Here is a 19,738-nt window from a genome sequence, read left to right on the forward strand (position 1 = left end):
CCCCTCAAGACTTAGAGTTTACAAACGTCTACTTTCCTCCCATTTGGAACTGTTGGTGGGGAGATAAAAGCCTTTTGGAAACTTTTCTCCCCCAAAATGATTACACAGAACAGCTTGGCCTTGTTCTGCATTCGATGTGCACTTTGGTTCAATTTACATCTGGGAGTATATATTTTTTCCTTTCATAACTACATTCTACAGACAAGTATGGAGTTGGGTTAGCAGTCGTTCATTTAGGCAGTGCCAGTTTGTAACTGACAAGAAAAAAAATCTCTAAATATTGAAAAATTGCTACCAATTGTCGAAAACAGTGTTATCTTTTTGTTCGGGGACCACTAGCAGGTCCCTAGAGATCCCTCAGCGTCCCTGAGGCAATGCCTCCACTTCAGCCCCTCAGTAAGAGTCTCGTGCGCCACTTATGTGCTAGGCACTGTCAAGAGCAGCAATTACCTTGAGAGGCCATGTTCAAGTTCTGGCCCCTGCCTTTCAGGACAATTGGATGTTCTTCTACCGGTCTCTCGGCAGCAGACCCGGGTTAGCAGGAGCCTCTGTGGAAACAAGAGTTTCAATTTATTACAATAATATGGGATTGACCACTCACTCCCTCACCAGGGAAGAGAATACTAAATCCCTAACTAAAACCGCCCACTAGGTAGTCAAGTGCAAGGAAGCGGTTAAGAGTTGAGGACCTGAGAGTCTAGGTTTGAATTTCAGCTCTCTCACTATGTGACCTTGGGCAAATTAATGAACTCCTCTGGGCCTCACTTCTATCATCTGTAATATCTGGAAAATAACAGCAACGTACATCACGGGTTATCAAGAAGATTAAATGAAATAATGCATGTAAAAGGTTTTGAAGAACGTCCTCTATTATTGTTCTCTAAGTGCTTAGAAAGTGTTCTCTATTACTATTAAATCGAATTGGTCGCCAGAAGGCTGCGTGGTGAGCTCAGAATCAGAGCAAAGGGCAACGGAGGTGATGGTTCCCCTTTAGGTCAGGAGACGTCAGTGACATATCCCCTGTCCCACTCCAGCCCTGAAACAACAGGCACCCTCTCGTCATGAGGCTACTCATGCCTTTCACATCCCCTGTTTCCCTGCCCGGGGCCAAGCTGGAGAAGCTTGACACATCTTGCTTCTCTCAACCCCTTTTTCTATGTGAACCGCCTCTTGTCTACTGCCCCATTTCCCCCTCTGTTTAAAGAGCAGTACGATTGTTCTTTCCACAGTCCTAGCAGATCTCCTCCCCCGACTCCCTCCCTGCCTGCCGGGTGTTGACTCAATTAGAACCACTCTCCAAGCTCTGCCTGGGCCGCCCAAGGTCAGAGCCCATGTGCAGAAATCACATTACCTTCCCTATGAATCACAACCCATCATTTCTTATTGGTGTCAGCAAGATTTAAATCTTTCAATAAGAGCTACACATGCATTTTACAATTGCATAGTTCCTGCTCTATTTTTTTTTTAAGCGTAATTAAGTTTAGGGCACATGTAATTTTATGTTAGGTTCCCCTGTTTTATTTGCTTCTCACAACGGGTTCTATATATGTTTGTGTATTTTTTAACATGACAAGTAAACATGCTGAGGTAGTCTGGGTCAGCTCCTTTGATCTCAGCTTTCTTGCTTCACTGAAAGTCGACTACTTCCATTCTGAGCATCATGTTTTCAGATGACTGGCTTCGGAAATCTCCTGGCCCTGGAACATAACTGTTGATTTGCCATTTTCCCTCTGAATGCCAAAAGTACCTTATGTTCAATATATCTAAGGCTAACTCATAATCTTACCCCCCGCAAAACTAGGTCTTCTTCCAAGGTACCCCATCTGAATGATGGCACCTCCATCAAAAGTGGCAATTGAGTAGTCTTGAAGAAGGGGAGAGTGAGACAAGCCTGGAACCTAGAGGTCATTCTTGATGCCTCGCCAGCCATATGATATCCATCTTCAAGATTTTAGTTTCTGAAAAACCCCTGAATCCATCCACTTCTCTCCATCTCAAAGGCCTCAACCCTAGTCAAAGCCATTTTTGTTTCTGAGTTAAACTATAACAATGGCCTCCTGACCGGTCACCCTGTGTTCCTCTGTGATGCTCCATTCTCTTATTGACCATTATTGTTCTCCAGATTGTCCAGCTGTGGTTTCTAATCTTGGTGCACATCAAATCACCCTGCATCCTTGTTAAAATGCACATCCATCTGTGGGGATGCTAATCCATTTGGTTTGGAGTAGGATTCCAGAATCTGTGTATTTAATACACGCCCCAGAATTATTCTGATGTAGCTGGTCTGTGAATTAGCCTTTAGGGAATCATTGGCTACAGGTCACCAGGAACATACCGGGCCCATTTTAGAGATGGCCAAATATGTTTCCTAAATGAATCAGGAATGAGCACCATCCGCAAATATTTACTGAGCTCCCATTGTGTGCAGACTGTTTAGGCAGGAGGGATACAGTAGTCAATAAAATGGACAAAAGTCCCTCTTTTCGTGGAGCTCATATCCTGGTAGTAGGAGACAAATAAAACAAAAAGATAAAGTAAAATATTAGAAATGTTAGATGACCAAAAGTGCTATGGAGAAAAATAAAGCAAGTTAAAGAAAGGATGGGAAATAGAGCTGTGGAGGGAGGGACAGGCTGCCATTCAGACAGGATGGTCAGGGAAAGCCTCGCTGAGAAAGTAGCTATTGAGTAAAGACTTGAGAAAGGGGAGAGGGAGCCATTCAGAGAACAGCAGAAAGGGCTTTCCTAGATGAACTCTAGAAGGAAGAAACACACTTTGAGAAAGATATTCTCTGCAGATCTCATGGTCATTCTCCCAGTCCTCAACTCCAAACTGGACAAGATATTTCCAGTAAAACATGGTATTTCTCTCTTCTGTGTCATTGCTCAGGTATTCTATCTTCCTGAAAACCAGCTCTAGACTAGACCCCTCAGTGTTGAAACTTTACTAACTCAGCTCTTCGATGCTCCCCCATATCTGGACATGTTCTGCCACAACACCCGAGATGTTGTTTACACGCTTGTCTCCTCTATTCCCAAGACCAGACTTCAGGCTGACTTTATCTATTATGGTATCCTTAGTGCACAGCAAAGTATTGGGCCAGAGTAGATTCTTGATACCTGCTACGTGCGGAAAAGAAAGAGGGAGGAAGGAAGACGTAACTTTGTATTAAACGCCAAGATAGGTATTCCATTGTGGTAGATCGGCAAACCGGGACCCCTTCCAACCAGTCCCTGTGGCGAGTCACACCCTCATTCTTCTACCATCCTTCAGTCGTCTCTCTGGAACTGCCTTCAGGTGCAGGTGAGTGATCATAAGATATGGTAATAATCATAACACCTGTCACCTGTCAGATGTACACGGTGTGCCAGGCATGACACTAAATCCTTTACATGCAATACTACGTTATCTCGTTTAATCCTCACAACAGCTCTGTGGTATAGAACGGTTCCATACCCGGTCAGAGCATATGCTGGGGTTTTGAGCCCGATTCCCAGTAGGGGGCATGCAGGAGGCAGCTGTTCAATGATGTTCCTCTCTCATCGATGTTTCTATCTCTCTATCCCTCTTCCTTTCAATCTCTCTCTCTAAAAATCAATAAAAGCCTATTTTTAAAAAAAAATAAGGTGTCCGGTGTCTTGGCCAAGGTTTCCCAGCTTGTAAGGATTCAAATCCAGGGACTCTGACATCAGAGCCCAGATGTTGAACTTCTGTTTCTGAGTCACTGAGCAGTTATTTCAAGGGGACCCAACTTCTGGTTGGGGAAAGTGGGGAGAGCAAGTGAAAAAGAGAAGAGGACGGATGGTCTGGGCCAGAAGCAAGACCTGCTTATGAAGAGAGAGGGCAGGTCAGAGGTCCAGGACTTCGGAACACCTCCTCCTGCCGCAATTCCCTCAGGAGCTGGGGGGCTCCTTGGCAAAGCTCTCCCCAAAGCAGAGGAAATGAGGCAGAGGATTCTCTGAAGAAATGTGAGGAGGGCAGCCATACTTGAAACTGTACTGAGCAGGGATCCAGAAATCAAGAGGTGCTGAGGGAGATGTGTCTTCTGAGTTGGGCACAAATGGACCGAGGGCTGCTTGGCCCTCTGCGGCTGACCACTGGCCAGAGCCACCTCATTGCACAGTCCCAGGGTCACCACTCATACTAGGCTGCACGCGGCACTTTTTCCACTGGGTGAGCAGAACTGAAGGAAGTGTATTTGGTCCCTGTGTTCACAGGGCTCTTACCCACCCACAGAGTTTCCTTTTGCACAGCAGCTAACTGTCCTCCACCCCCCTCCTATCCTACATGCTCCCCACCCCCAAGAGAGCCTTCCTTCCATGGGATTTTTCCACCACCTGAATAACAAAATTTTACCACAGGGCCTGGGTCAAGGGATAAAAGATGCGGGAAAGTGAAATGGAGAGAGGTGAGGGGTCCAGATTGAGCTCAGGCAGGGCCTCTAATTCTGGAAGCTCTGGAGAAACTTGACACCAAGGCCAGGTCCTGAGCCAGGGTAGGGGAGGGAGTAAACCATCTTCCCGGAGCAGGAAGTGAGGGAGAGAGTGAGAGTGAGCTGGGGAAGCGCTCTGTTTTCTTTGGCCTCTGCCAGCCCAGGGAGGGAGAGGGAGAGGGGCCAGAGGGAGGAGGATGGGGCTGGTGGAAAGATCCGGCCTTTGTGTCCTACCCTCCCCCAGGAGGTGGAGGCTGGAAGAAGGTTGGGGAGGGGGGAGGAGGTGGAGGCCAGGCCACAGTTTCTCCCTGCCTGCTCCCTGTGAGATGTGCAAGGGTGCTGGGGCCACAGGTGAGAATGTGAGGTGTGGTGAGGAGTGGGAGAGGGCTGGAGGTGGGAGGACAGAGCATAACAGTGTTGGAGGGATGGGACTAGCGCAAAAGCAAAACCCAACCACTCTGGGAGGTGCCACATTCTCTTTAGCCTTAGTCTCCAAGCCACCCCAAAAGGCCTTAACCTCCTACACTGCTCTCTTCAGCAAACAGGTGGAGGTCATCCTGGGAACAGCTCCAGGCACCCCATTAGGAAGCTGGTCTTGCAGAGCCCCAGTGTCTCTCGAGTTTATGCTGGGATGTAATTAGATGTAGTCATTCTACTCCTCAGAGAAAGACTTCCTTAAAAACAATTCCATCCCTAATCCTAATTCTCCCAACTGGCATCCTAATCTCAAAATCCATCCTTCACAAGAACCCCAAGCCAGTCACAACCCAAACACAATTTAAAGTTGTTGAATTTAACCCCATACCTTTATCCTCATCCCAAGTCTTACCATAGCCCAGCTCCAGACTCACCCTGAGTTACGTACATCATAAGCCTGACTGCACTAGGTTGTCTGTTGTGGGGTGGGAAGTAACAAACAGGAAGAGTGCGTGTGCATTGAGCAGTTAGGAGGTGTTAGGCACTGTAATGGACTTTTCCCATTTATTGCTGTATTAATATCAACCCTATGAATTAGGCATTACTATTACTACCATCTTATAGAGGAGAAAACCGAGGCTCAGGAAGGTTAGGCGAGTTACTCTGAGAAAGTGCCCCCAGCCCCGGAGGTGATGGGTAGAATTACTGCTCCCATCAGCAATATCTCACAGGGTGAGTGGAGCCTCAGCTGGGATCCCTTCTGTCTACATGGAGAACGTATGGCTGCTCTAGAGGCCAAACCAAGTTCCATCATTTGAGATCCAGATGGGGTCTCTGCTCAGATGTGAACGAGAGTTGGCTCTGAAGTCTCAGAGCCTGGAAACCTACTGCAGAGTGATGCAAGAATCATAGCATAGGTGGAAAGGATCTGATTTAGGAAAACAACCCCAAACCTCGCTACTTTCCAGCTCTGCAGAATCACTGAAGACCCCCCCCCCACCCCACCCACTACTTTGGGGGTGCTCTTCTTGATCAGCCAACTCTCATTTGAGTTCAGCTAATATTCTGACTCATCCTGGGGAATACCCCCAGAGCCTTCCAGAACTCAGTGAGGGGAGTCCTCAATCAGTACAGGGATGATGACCTTCAAAGCTTAGTGATCTCTCTCTCTCTCTCTCTCTCTCTCTCACACACACACACACACACACACACACACACACACACACTCTTACAGATGGGCTTGTTCATACACTCACCCACTGTCCCATTTAGGACCTTTCCAGTTTCTTTTCTCAGCCCCAAACCTTGTATTTTGTTTCAGTCCTATGAGGGAAGCAAATGAGAGATATACTTCATTCTAAAGGACCTCACTCGGGGACACTGGCCTACAAAGTTCCCAGAACACCAGCAGGTCTGGCCAGACCAAAGGGGGGGTACTGGCTCTCTGGAGTCCTCTATTTGTTCCTGGGTTAGGTGCTGTATCAGGGTCTTTCTGTTGTTATGTGTTTTTTTAAATATATTTTTATTGATTTCAGAGAGAGGAAGGGAGGAGAGAGAGATAGAAACATCAATGATGAGAGAGAATCATTGATCGGCTGCTTCCTACACACCCCACACTAGGGATTGAGCCCACAACCCAGGCACGTGCCTGACCGGATATTGAACTATGAACTCCTGGTTTACAGGTCAGTACTCAACCATTGAGACACACCAGTTGGGCGTGTCAGGATTTTTATGGCCAGGTGTCTGTCCAACTACGAAGGACCACATCAAGAAATTCTCAATGCACCTCACCTCTACCACCACCATTCTCGATCAGTCTTGAGAAGATGACCCAACCAGGGAACTCTGGCCACAAAGATGCCAGATCAGAAGGCCAGCTGAGAGACCCAGTCTCTGGCCAAGGTACTTTGGCTTAAAAGCCAGAAAAGTCCTTTCATGGATACTTTAAGCCTATAAATGAGAAGCATCTTGGCCACACAACCCTTGCTTGTTACATGTTGACATTAGCTGGTGCCTTTCCAAACCAGACCAGGACCCCTGAAGTAGCTCATGGTGGCTCACTGAAGGTACCTGTGCTCAGTCCCATCTTCTCTCTCTGCTCCCATCCCCCACATGATCTCCCTCTCATGTACAACATGAGTGTTCTCTTTCTTCTGCCACCTTCCTTCCCCCTTTGTCATTTGGGAGACATAATTTAGAGTGAGTAACAGTAATAAGTATAATTAGCTCCTGGAGGAGAAGGGACATGTGGCATAGGCAGAGTAGGACTGGGGAAGGAAAGGGCCTGGGGTGTGAGGCTCTGCCAGGATCACTCCCAGCTGTCTCTTCCTGGAACCGAAGAGCCAGGAATCTATATGCCTGCAGAGAGGTAGGAGCCCATGCCTGCAACTACAGCCTATCTCAGCAGAATCCTCTGGGCTGGGTGACATGGAGTCCTCCCAACCCTCCCCTGCAAACTGACAGCTACTGGGGCTGGGAACCCACCATCCAAAGACCCCCTCCTGATTCCACAGATGCAGATAAAAGTCAGAATAGAAATAATTGGCACTAAGAGGGGCACGTGGAGATGTGACCATGAGAGCCCCAGATGTGGCTTGGCCATGGCCGCCAGGCTGCTGGGGCTGCACACAGGAATGCAGACCCAGATGGGGCTGAGGCTGGGGCTGGAGGACAAGGAGGGGTGGGGGAAGACAATGCACAGAACAGCTTTCTGGGCTCTAGGAGGAGTGCAGCTCTGAGGCAGAGAGAGGTCTAGCATCTGACTTCATGAAGGGGCTCAGTCTGGTCCTAAGGAGGATAGATTCCTGCAAATGAATATTTCACCCTCATCTGCTCCAGGCCTAATTCGCCTCATTCTGCACTTTCCTGCAACTCCTGCTGCCCTTCCCCAGCTCAGCCTCCAACTACCGAATCAGCTTCATTGGGACCCTTTTCTGCAGATGGCCCAGGGGTTCTCCTTGGGCACCTCCTGCCACAGGTGGGAGGGCAGCAATGCTGCCTCTCTCCTTTTGGGAAATGGAGGGAAATATCAGTGTCAGCCCAGCAGGTCAGCCTCTGTCCTAAGCCCCACTAATACCCAGCATTCAGGATGCCATAAAGATGAAGGAGCCCATGGCCCTGCTCAGGGGGCCCTGCACATAAACACCCCCAAAGATAAAGCTCCCTGCGCCATCCCTCATGAGGCCCATTTACTTCCCACTTTGTTTTACATTTTCATCTCCGGAGAAGTTTGCGAATTGCTAACAGCAGGAACTTTCCAGAAATTGCAGAATATAATCAGTGCATTCTCAGCCTTGCTATTCACTCTCAGACACAGCACCCCCAGGCCACTGCCTACCAATGAGTGGAGGAAGCAGGAGGCTGAAGGCAGTCAGGAGTCTGGGTGGGACCAGGCCAGGGAGGCCTTCCTCTCCCAGCCCCGCCTCCAGGTGAGCTTGGCCTGCACTCCAGCCAGCCCCCATCCCCGTCCTGTTTGTGAAAATAAGAAGACCGGCCCACACTCAGCTATTCTAGGAGGATTAGCTAGCTCAACACAGAACATCTCTCCTGGGCAGGATGTTTTCTTTAAATACACCCCGTACTCCACCCACTGCAGTATCGGTCATTGTCTTTGGTCATGGCCCAGGGGAGGAGAGGTGGAAGAAGACAACTGTCTCTGTCCTCTCTTAAGGAGCCAGAGCCACAGCCCTGGGATTGCCAGATCTTCCCCCACCCCCATCCCTGAGCCCTTACTTCTCTTTAGCAGAGCTCAGCTTCAGGATCTGGGTGGGAGTCCTAGGACTGGGTTTCTCAGCATCACGCTGTTCCTCCGATGATACCTAGGGATGGCCTACTGCAGTTACTGCAGGAAACAAGGCCTCTTTTACAAAATCCACCCCCTTCTTCCAGTCTCCTCCAAAGAGCCAAACTAATGCTTCCTGCGTGCCTCATACATGCTTCACATGCTTTATTTAGCACATCTAATTTCATCTTCACAACCCCACACGTGTGGAAATGCCACCATCCTCTTACTCATGAGGGACCAGCCTCAGACAAGATAAACAAATTCACCTGCGGCCCCACAGCTACTAGATGGCAGGACAGGGCCAGCAGGTGAACCCAGGTCTGAGTCCTCCACCTGTGCCTCCTCCCCCATGTCACACTCCCCCTGAGAAGGCAGGAGGCTGGGCCCTGAGTGAGCAGAAGAAAGTGACAGAGGAGAGGCAAGCACTTCCCTTCGGGCCTCACAGTCACACTGCAGCTGTGACTCACCTGGCTGCCTTCGTGACAGGCAAGCATCCTGGCTTCACACCTGAACTCACCTTCCCATAGCTCAGGCACAGGGTTCCCAGCAGCCAAACAAGACCAAGAGGTAGCCAGAACCATTGCTTCCCCTCCTCCACCAGAGGAGAGTGACTAGCTTTATGAGTTCCACCTGGAATTATAGGTAGCTCAGGATTATCAACGTCAGAGGGTCTTGTAATCAAGGCAGACTCCCAGGAAGAGGGGAAATCCTGGCCAGTTTTACGAAGTGAAATTCCCTGTGCAGAAAGAAGAGAAAAGAAAGCCCCAGTGCAGAGAAGGGACCGATCAACCGTGGGAGCAGTGAGCCCACCATTGTGGGGAGGGTGGGGTGGGGGCACCAGGAATGACACACTATGTGGGGTTCAGCGGCCATCTGCAGTTCTCCCATCCAGAGCCCAGCATCCAGGGTCGTAGTGGGGGCTGCAGCAGCCCTCCTCCTGCGGTCTACGCCACATTCCTCACATTCTTTACGCTCAATTAAGAAGAAATAATCAGGGGAGCAAGCAAGGCCGAGGCAGGGCGGCCATGCCCCACGCTGGCGGCATCACGTGTGCGTGTGCGGAAACAGCCAGATGAGACCTCGAACCCAGGGGCCTTGGGGGATGAGGAAAGCAGGCAGTGAGGTGAAGGAAATGGGGAGAGGGGGTGGGCTCTGGAAGGCACGGTTAGAGCAGGGGCAAGGTGCGTAGCCAGAAGACCTCAGCCACCCATTACTTAATCAAACTATCGCTTTACCACGGCCACAGCGCTGTGTCACCACCACCATCCGCCAGCATCATCAAATGCCCTTTGAGACACTCCTGGATGCTTAGAGCATTCTCACCTTTATCCGTTAGTGGCTTGAGTTGATTAATTGATGTCATGAGAATAGGACCTGTCTGTGGTCTTCAAAATATACCATCCATGGTTGCAGGGGGGTGCTATTCTTGACCCCAGTGGAACATGCATGTCATTTCCTCCTCTTGGACACAACAGGCCTGGTTAGCCAAGCAAACTCCTACCCCCTCAAGCCTCTATCCAAGGGGCTGCCTCCACCCCCACCCCCAACCTCCACCTTCACAGAAGCCTCCCCTGACATCCCCAGCAGATTCAGTCTCCTCTTTGCTCCCCTGGTACATGTAACCAGGACAGTTCTTATGTTGTTTTGTAATTTTAGGTATGTCTGTCTATATGTCCACCAGAATAAAAAATAACTAAATGAATGATCGTTATTATTTATTGAGCATGTTCTTTGTGCCAAGCACTGTGTTAGCACTTGGTAGATAACCTCATTTAATCTTTTTAACATCCCTAGAGGTCATTATTATTATTATTATTATTATCCCCAATTTATCCATGAGAAAGTTAAGACTTGGAGAGGTTAAGTAACTTGTCCAAAATGACCCACTTAGTACATCAAGGAAGGGGAATTTGAACACAGGATCATAAAATGCCAAAACCTGTGCTATTACTCCAACACTGAGATGTTTGAGAACAGAGTCTATATTTAGCCTTGCTGACCACTATATGGCAAAGAATAGGTGCTCCGTATAGGATGGATGGATGGATGGATGGATGGATGGATGTTGTGGGCTCTACAGAGTTTCACCAGAGGAAGTAAGCCAAAAGCTCTCTTTCCACCTTTTATATCAATGGATCAATTTTGTGAGATGATTTGTTAGAACAAAGACCTACTCTATGCTCTTTATTGGACCTACGGTTAAGGCACCCTCTGTGGCCACTTTGGAGCTTCAGCCTTTGACTATTATCTACACTCAGTCTATGATCACTTTGGGGTCTCAGTCTGTGGTCAGAGGTAGTGGCCAGTTTATAATGAGGATGGGAATCAATCTGGGCCTAGAGTAGAGGATCAGCCTGTGGCTGGTGTATGTCAAATGAAGAGACCACCTCTCTGCCAAGCTGACTTACAGCTCAACAGAGAATAGTTTTCAAGCCAGAGTGCCTTGTTCCTCAGCATTTAAAGGTGGAGAGATGATATGTGTGAGTAACCGGGTATGTGGGACAGTACAGGCCAAATTGCCCTGAAAACAGGGGGAGGGGATGTACCCACTAAGCGAGCACCATGTCCTCTTAGTGAGTCCCACATAAGTGTGTGTGTGTGTGTGTGCTGTGTGTGGTGAGGCAACAGGGGCCGGGTAGGGTGTGGGAGAGACAAACACACACCTGTAATAACATTGGCTTCAGACGCTAGGAGAGAAGAAATTCCCCCAACTGTTTTATCAGAGCCGAAGTTACCAAATTACATTGTTGTTTTAAATTTGAGCTTCTCGGCCTGCAAACGGGGGGAATCTCAGGTTCATGAGCTTAATGCTTGGCTGGGCCTGGAGCTCTACCTCCCCACCCAACCAGGCTCCCAGAGCTCCCAGGCCCCAGGAACAAAAGTCTTCTCTCTCAGGGCTTTGAAGTGGAAACACTAACTGCTTCCTTTAATTAGAAAGAAACCCCCTATTGTTCCTGCTTTATTACTGATGGATGAAGACATGGGAAGGGGGGATTTTGAAGAACAGGAGTTGGGGGAGGAGTGGAGGGGACACAAAATGAGTATGGAGAACAGAGCATCTCCACACAGTCTCCACCCACCAAACCAGGCCTCTTTGTCCACCTTAATCGGCCAAGATGTTACAGGAAAGATAGAAGAAAGGGTCCCAACCCTCAAGGAGTTTACCATCTAGGTAAGGGAGGCAGGGCAGGAGGACAAGAAATGAAAGATAATTGGTACTAAATCAATACTACCAATAAAAGCAAGGAGAATTTAGAGTGGGGAGATAGTCCCATAGACAACCTCTTAAGAACATTCTGGGGGTGTATCTGGGAACTTGAGTTGAACGCTGCAGATTGAAGAGAATTGACAGAGAGGAAGAAGAGGGTATTCCCACTCCAAGCAGGTGAGTGGCCTTTGCAAAGGCACAGAAATCGGAATAGACACAGCATTTTTGGAGGACAGTAGAAAGTGGGTCTGGTTGTAGAGGAAGGGGGTAGTGGGGTGGGGGGGGGGCGGGGACTACAAGGAACCAAGCTGCCTAGAGCAGATGTAAGAGGCGTGGAAGACTTTGAAAGCACACAGGGGAAAATGGACTTGATGAGACCATGAGGAAACCATTGGGCTTCCCGAGCAGCGGAGTGGCCTTTGGAGAGAGTACTCTGGCAGCCCTGTTCCGGAAGGCATGGAAGGGAGGAAGAACAAAGGCAGGGAGACCAGTTGGGGAGCTTCTGAGGAAACCCGGGTAATGATGGCTTAGACTAAGGTGATGGCAGTGGGACAGGGAAAGAAAAGGTGAGGGATAGATTTCAAAGAAAGGACTAAGATGTGTTGACAGAATAGATATAAGGGGATAAAAGAGTGGGAACAAAGACGCTTCCAAGATCTCCATTCTGGAAGAGTAGGAGGGTGATGGGGGGGCCGGGGGGGGGGAGAGTAGAAGCCCTCTAGAGGAAGTGAGGAGTAAATAAACAAAGCGCCCCCACACCCCCCAACCCCCACCGCCTGCCCCGCAAAGTTTCATTTCCCCTTCCAGAGCCCAAAGATGCCTTGAACCCAGTACTCAGAGGATAGCAACTCCAGAGCAAGAAAGCCCTGTTCCCTCAGATGGGGAACACCAACATGAAAACAACAACTTTCATACTATCTTTTTTTCTTGCACTTCAAAGTGATTCACACCTGTGCCTCATTTGATCCTCAAAACAACCACGGCAGGTATCATTATCCCCATTTTGCAGATGAAAACACTGAGGCCTGGAAAGACTAATAACTTCCTCCAAGTCACACAACTAGTTAAGGGTAGAGCTGGGAGCAGAAACCTTCTGACTTTCAGCTCAGGACCCTCCCCAATGCCTGTTGGCAGCCCAGGGGAGGGGAGGAAGGGGCCTGGAGCTGCGTGTACCCTGAGTCTCTGGGGGCAAGGAATCTGAGCCTCAGAGAGAAGGGTCCACCCCGGACTTCAACCGCACCTCCAGCCTGCTCCTCACACTCACATAGGGCGTAAGTCGGGAGCCCAGGGTTGGAAACGCCAAATCTAATCAGACCTCACAAGCCCACAGATGGTTTGAATCAATGTGCTACCTTGATAGGAATAATGAGGAGTCCTGAAGACAGTCTTATGCCAGCTCCATCCGTCCGGACCGAGAACCACATCTTCCACAAGAATTTCCCCATCCAGGGTCTCATCACCCTCTACACTGGACAAACCCTTCATGAGGAAATGCCCTGGTCCCACATCACCGCTGCTCCCCAGCCCCCACCAGCAGAACCACCCACCATTTTTCCAAAAACTCTGGCCTCAGGTTCTAATTTGACAAACTCTGACTCCTTGGGCCTTTCTTGAGGCTGAAAATGGTTCCTGGGGAGAAATGGGTGACCACGGGTCACAAGGCCAGGCCAGGGGCTGTGGGGCAATATGGTGGGGCGGATGGGCCTGGATCCAGACAAACAGAACCAGACAATGCCCTCTCCCCCACTTCCTGGCAGAAGGAGTATTCCCACTGTGCATTGCCTCATTCATTCAACATGACAAATGTCATCATGACATTTCCTTTGATGGGACAGCTGACCTAGGGCATCCTAATCTCATGAAGCCCGGAGTTAATCAATTTCTGAGGTCACAGAGTCCCATGAACAGAACCAGACCTATGGTTTAGAAAAGCCTCGCCTCTAACTGGGGGAGCCCCTTACAGCCAGGCCTCAGAATGGCAGCAATGGCCTTTCCTCAGGGAAAGCCCAGGCTTGGGATCTCAATCCCCTCAAGGGTGGCCTTGTGAGCGAGGACCTGCTTTAATAAAAAGTTGGCCTGCCCACCCCCTTGCCTAGCAAAGCTTAATTTGAAGCTTAAAAAACAATGAAGTTAATTTTTAAAAACCTTTCATTGAGTTCCATGAGACCCCTATTAATTTTATTGTTTCAATAAAGCATTTATTTAATTGTCTCCAGAAGGGTCCTGTTAAATGCACAGATGTTACCTGAGTCAGAAGGGAGGGAGCTGGGAGCCTTTTTTTTTTTTTAACCCTCTCTCGTTAGCACATTAGCAGGATTCTGTTATTGGATTAACTGATTGTCACCTTTAAAGTCACAAAATAAAGCCCCGAAGGAATGAGATACAAGACAGGTAAGTTCTGGGGAGCAGTTCGGCTCACAGTTGCAGGAAGCAAGAAGCCAGACTCATGATACAGAGGCTGGGTTTGGTTAAGAGGAAGAAAAGAAAAGAATTTCTTTTCTGCTGATGAGGAGACATTTGCTATTTAGCCTCTGGCACAAAGCTGATATTCCTGAAAAATCTCAGAGGACAAGCCCATTACTAGATGTATGGTGTCCAAACCATAGGAGGGGAAGGGCTCAGCTTGAGTTGGCAGAGAGTCTCGGGAATGTCACATTTAGTCCTTCCACAATTATTTACTGAGTTCCCACTATATGCTGCCACTACTTGGAGCTTTAAGGATACAGCAGTGAACAAAACAAAGACCCTGCCCTTGGGGTGCTTGCATTCTAATGAGGGGAGACTAACCACAAACAAGTAAAACTATTAAGTGTCCTGTCAGACAATGATAAGTGCTCTGAGGACAAACAGTGATATGGAGAGAGCAGGTCTGTCTGAAGAGATGACATCTGAGCTAAGACTTAAATACACAGAGAACGAGCCAGCCAGAACTGCAAAGATCCTGGGTCCCCACTTTGGGAGGAGCATTATCACATGACTAAATAATCAGAGGAGCATGACCTGGGCAGAGGCCCAGGGGACCCTCTTACATCAAGAATACTTCAAGAACTACCAAAGGACAGAGGCTCCATCATCCATCTTTGTGTCCCTGGTTATGTGCTTGATGTCTAACACAGAGTAGGTGCCCAATAAAAGTAGGATTAAAAGGGGGGGAAGGAATGAGGGGAAGGGGAAGATTGAACATTTAGAAGGAACTTCATTTAGTCAGATTATTGTTTAATTCAACAACCAATTAAAACAGAAAAAGAGAGGTGAGGGGGAAAAGCTCAGTCCATATACCAGGTCATTCACTACCAAAAGAAGGGGGGGCCCAGTGGAAAGAAGGTATGAGGGATATACGTCTGAATGCATCTAGGACAGTGGTCGGCAAACTCATTAGTCAACAGAGCCATATATCAACAGTACAACGATTGAAATTTCTTTTGAGAGCCAAATTTTTTAAACTTAAACTTCTTCTAACGCCACTTCTTCGAAATAGACTCACCCAGGCCGAAAACCGACTTCTGCACATGGGCCACGAAGTTTCAATCGCACTGTACGTGCGTGCCTGCACGTGGTATTTTGTGGAAGAGCCACACTCAAGGGGCCAAAGAGCCGCATGTGGCTCGCGAGCCGCAGTTTGCCGACCACTGATCTAGGAGATCAAATTGTAATGCCGGTGCATACATTTATTCTTTCTAACATTCTTGTGAAATAGAAAATAACAATATTAGTCGATATTAACAAATTGCTTTAGGCCTTGGCACTGTGCTAGGTGGTGGGGATATATATTGGGAGCAAAAATCAAACCAGGCCTTGCTTTTATGGAATATATAGTCAAGAGTAGACAGACTTCAATCAGATGACACAAGGAGAGAAATTACAGCCACAATGAGTATTGCAATGGATAGGTACATATTGCTGCAAGAACCCATACTGGGAGTGATCAGGAAAGACTACCTTGAGGAGGTTTCTTAGGAACTGAACTCTAAGGATGAGTGGAATAACTAGGCAAAGAGGGGAGACAAGAGTGTTTCAAGCAGAGGGAAAAGTAAGTAGGGGAAGAGAGCAAGGTACAAATGAGGAACAGTGGTCGAGCAAAGAAAAGGAGGCAGAGCACAGTGAAGGGGTAAGAAAAAAAGGTAGATGAGGCTATAGTATGCGGGGCCTCAGAGAACAGAAACCAATGAGGATTTTACCTTCAAATACTTGAAGAACTGTCTTGAGGAAAACGTTGTAGATTTGCTCAATCAACTAATGTCTTGGCAACCTGTGAGAACGTGAGTTTGCCAATCACAAGGGTGGGGGATGGGATGAGTGGGCTATTTGAATGGCAGAGAAGAGTTCTACTTTGGTCGGGAGAATGGACAGGATCAATGACTAACTCTTTCATCATCAAGGATTTCTTTTATTCATTCTGCTGCCCCACAAACCCTAGACTCTTTAAAAGAGTTTGCCTACCCAGGGTACATTTACATAACATATTTCCCCACCACCACCACCACCACCATTTTCATTTTAAAAAAATCACTGATGTCATTTATGAACAGAAGAGACTCAGTGCATGATATCATTTTGGCCACAGCAAAGAAAGTCAATGTTTTTCTTGATTGGGCAAACTTATTGTGAAATATGTATCCTTTCCTACAGGCTTTCTGAAATGTTGACATAGCTCTCCCCTTTCTAACACATATTTGGGCTCCAGGCTGGGAACTACTATGCTATGGTAAGCCCCAACATCTCTTGCAACCAGGGGACTCTCTAAACCATGAAGTACAGCCTTGTTTTCAGGCATTTGGGGAAGGAACCGTGGATGTGAACTAAAGCAGTCAGGGAACGCTTTCTGGAGGGAAAAAAAAAAAGTCTGGATTAGGTCCTTGAAGGATGGGCAAGCTTTGGATAGGTGAGGAAAGGAAGGAGTAGCAGAGCATGCTCTAAGATTGGTGAAGCAGCCAGCCAGGCTGCAACACGGTCAGGAAGTACTTGTGGGTACAAGAATAGAGCGGGTAGGTTGTGACCGACGTGAAATGCCAAGCTAAATTATTCCCCAAATGACGAGGAATCATCAAAGGTTTTAGAACAGGAAAACGATGTGTTGGAAGCAGTGTTCTTGGCAGATGAATCTGGTGCCCATACATGCTTTGAGGTGGGAGACGAACACGAAGGGGACCCAGTCAACAGACCAGATGTGAGAGCAAGCGCCTGGACTGGGGAGGATGGCAGCGAGAACACAAAGGAGCAAATCCAAGAGACAGTTTTTTAAAAGCACAGGACTTGAACTTGAGTGTGGAAGCATCAAAGAGACTCCGAGGTGCCTTGGAGCCTGCTGGTGCAGAAATGAGACCGTCACCAAGGGAAGCTCGTAGCGGGAAGGACATGGTGAATTCATGGGGCATCTTAGAGAGCCTTCACACAGTAAATCCTTCGCAGTGGTTACCTCTGCAGGTGGGGTTGGAGGGGCAGGCAAGGTGGCTTTCACATCTTATGATATATAATCTCTCTTAATGGAGGGATTTTGTGTAATTTTTGCTTCCTTTTTTTGTACTTTTTGGAATTTTTCAAATAATTATTTTCATTCCATGCAGACTCCCAGAGTCTCGTTAACCCTTTGTAAAAACCATCCCTCCTGATTTGTTCCCTCCTCCCTCCTCCCCCTCCCCCCACAGTGAAAGGAAAAGAAGGAATGATTTGCAGGGTCTGCTGGGGTCTGCAAAACACTTCATACGGGGTTAGTCTCAGCTCCTGAGTCTGTGGTTTTCCCATGGTTGGTGGTGGCGGTCTCCCCACTGCCCCTCCTTCCCTCCTTCTCTCCCCACTGCCCCCCCTCCCCGCTGCAGGGCCTGTCCTCCAAGGCTCAAACATCATCAGACCCCCATCTTTGAAGCCAGATTGCAGTGCTGGGCTTGGAAAGACTGACCTTGGGGTTTTTATGGCTGAGATCAGCCCAGCCCATAAACTCCAGGCGGCGGGACAGACCAGGGAAGAACACAAGCTCTGATGTCAGAGGCATCTGCGTCCAAATCCAGCTCTGCCACAAGTTCCCGAACCTCTCCACGTCAATTTTCTCATCTTGAAAATTGGAGATAATAACAGTATTTATCTGCTAGAAGTATTAAGTGGATTAAACGATGATGAAAGGCATTTAATAAGCGTGCTCTATCATTAGTGTTATTAAGAACAATAAAATAATAAATCTTCATGACCAAACTTTGTTGCTTAGAGGCAAAAATAACCTTTCATACACTTCTATCTTGGTTCCCACTGGTGGCATTTCTGTCTTTCCCTTTGACTGGCGTTTTTTATTTTTCCTAGACCAACAAAGAGCTAAGAGAAGAGCTGAATCAGGGCCCGAGTCGCTGCTTTCTGATTCATGGTGGTCTACTCTGCCACTTACAATTCCTGTGACATTTGACAGATTTCTCAATCTCATGAGCCTCAATTCCCTCATCTCTAAAACGGGTGTAATAATACTGACCTCACACTCTGTATCAAAAGGTTAGACCGTTCCTGGCACGCAGCAGGCTTTCAGTACATGATAGTCTGCCATCGGGGCTCCAGGGAGGGGCCAGCTCTTTCCTGCCTGCATCCTAACCCCCAGACCCTGCGTAATCTCCTTTGCGTTCATCCCTGATGGCTTTGGGTAAGCTCCTGAGGGCAGAGGCAAGCCAGGCCTCCCTAACTGTGAGGAGCAGTCTTCCTCTTGGACCTGGCCTCAGGCCAGCCTCCTGGGGCAGCTGGGGAAGAAGGAGAAAATTGTCAACCATCTAAAGGTCCAGAACCAGATGCACAAACTCAATAGCCTCTCTTTCATCCTCTCTTCTCTCTGCTTTCCAAACCACAGCCCTGAGGCTGCTCACACAGAACGGGGGCGTTTTCTATTTGACCGTGGCCTAGAAGAAAAGCTGCCCCATTGACTCAGGGTGCATTTGGCTTGGTCAGATGTGATGTGTCAGACCCAATCACCTGGCCCCCGATGCTCCAGGTCCCTTCCCTCTCCCATGCAAAGGCCTCTGGACAAAGGCAAAAGCCTCCCCTCCACTACCACCCTGCCACCAGAGTCCATCCATCACCCCTTGATCCAACCGCCAACTACCCGACTCTCCATCTGCCCCCCGGGAACAGAGGCCCAGGAGTGCAGCCCTCACTGTTCTCCCGCCCCAAAAGGGTCTTTAGGACAGAGTCTCTATTCTGGGCTAGGTCCAATGCCAGGTGATGGTTCTAAATAGGTACCCCTCAGCCCTCTCTGTCCTTAGCCCCGCCCCGCCCCACCCCCAGCTCCTCCAATCAAAGGAAACAGTGATGGAGACAGGAAACACGTCTCAGACAGTCAGGAAAGGGAGAGACAGAGCAGCTGTCATAGAGCATCTCTCTGGGCTGGTGGGTGAGGCTGAGCAGGAGGGAGGAGGGAGGATGAGAGAGCCAGGTGGGAGGGGGGCGGCGGGGGGACTGAGAGGGACACACTGGATCACAGACCTGGAGGCCCAGACAGATGGAGAGACCAGCCTGGGCAGTGAGAGCTCTGGGAGCCCACAGAGCCTTTCGGTTTCTGGGGTCCCAGAGGGCCTCACCCTCTGCCAGGGTCATGGAACCACAATGGCTCATGTTCCCTCCAATCTTGAGACCCACGAAGAGGAACTAAGCTCTTTTCCAGAGACGGGTAGAAAGAGCTCTCCTGAGCCAGGGCTCTCTGCTCTGTGTCTGACTACCCTTCTCGAGATTCAGGGGGTTTTGTCTGTCTCCCTGTTTCTGCATCTTTGTCTACCTTGTCTCCTCTCTCTCTCTCTCTCTCTCTCTCTCTCTCTCTCTCTCTCACTGACCCCATCTCTGTCTCAGATAATTTCTTGGGGACTCTGCCTCAGGGCTCCCACTCCCCAGTGTGTAGGAAACCTGACCTTCATCATCTGTTTTTTATATT

This window comes from Cnephaeus nilssonii (genome assembly GCF_951640355.1).
Source record: "Cnephaeus nilssonii genome assembly, chromosome: 15".
Lineage (NCBI taxonomy): Eukaryota > Metazoa > Chordata > Mammalia > Chiroptera > Vespertilionidae > Cnephaeus > Cnephaeus nilssonii.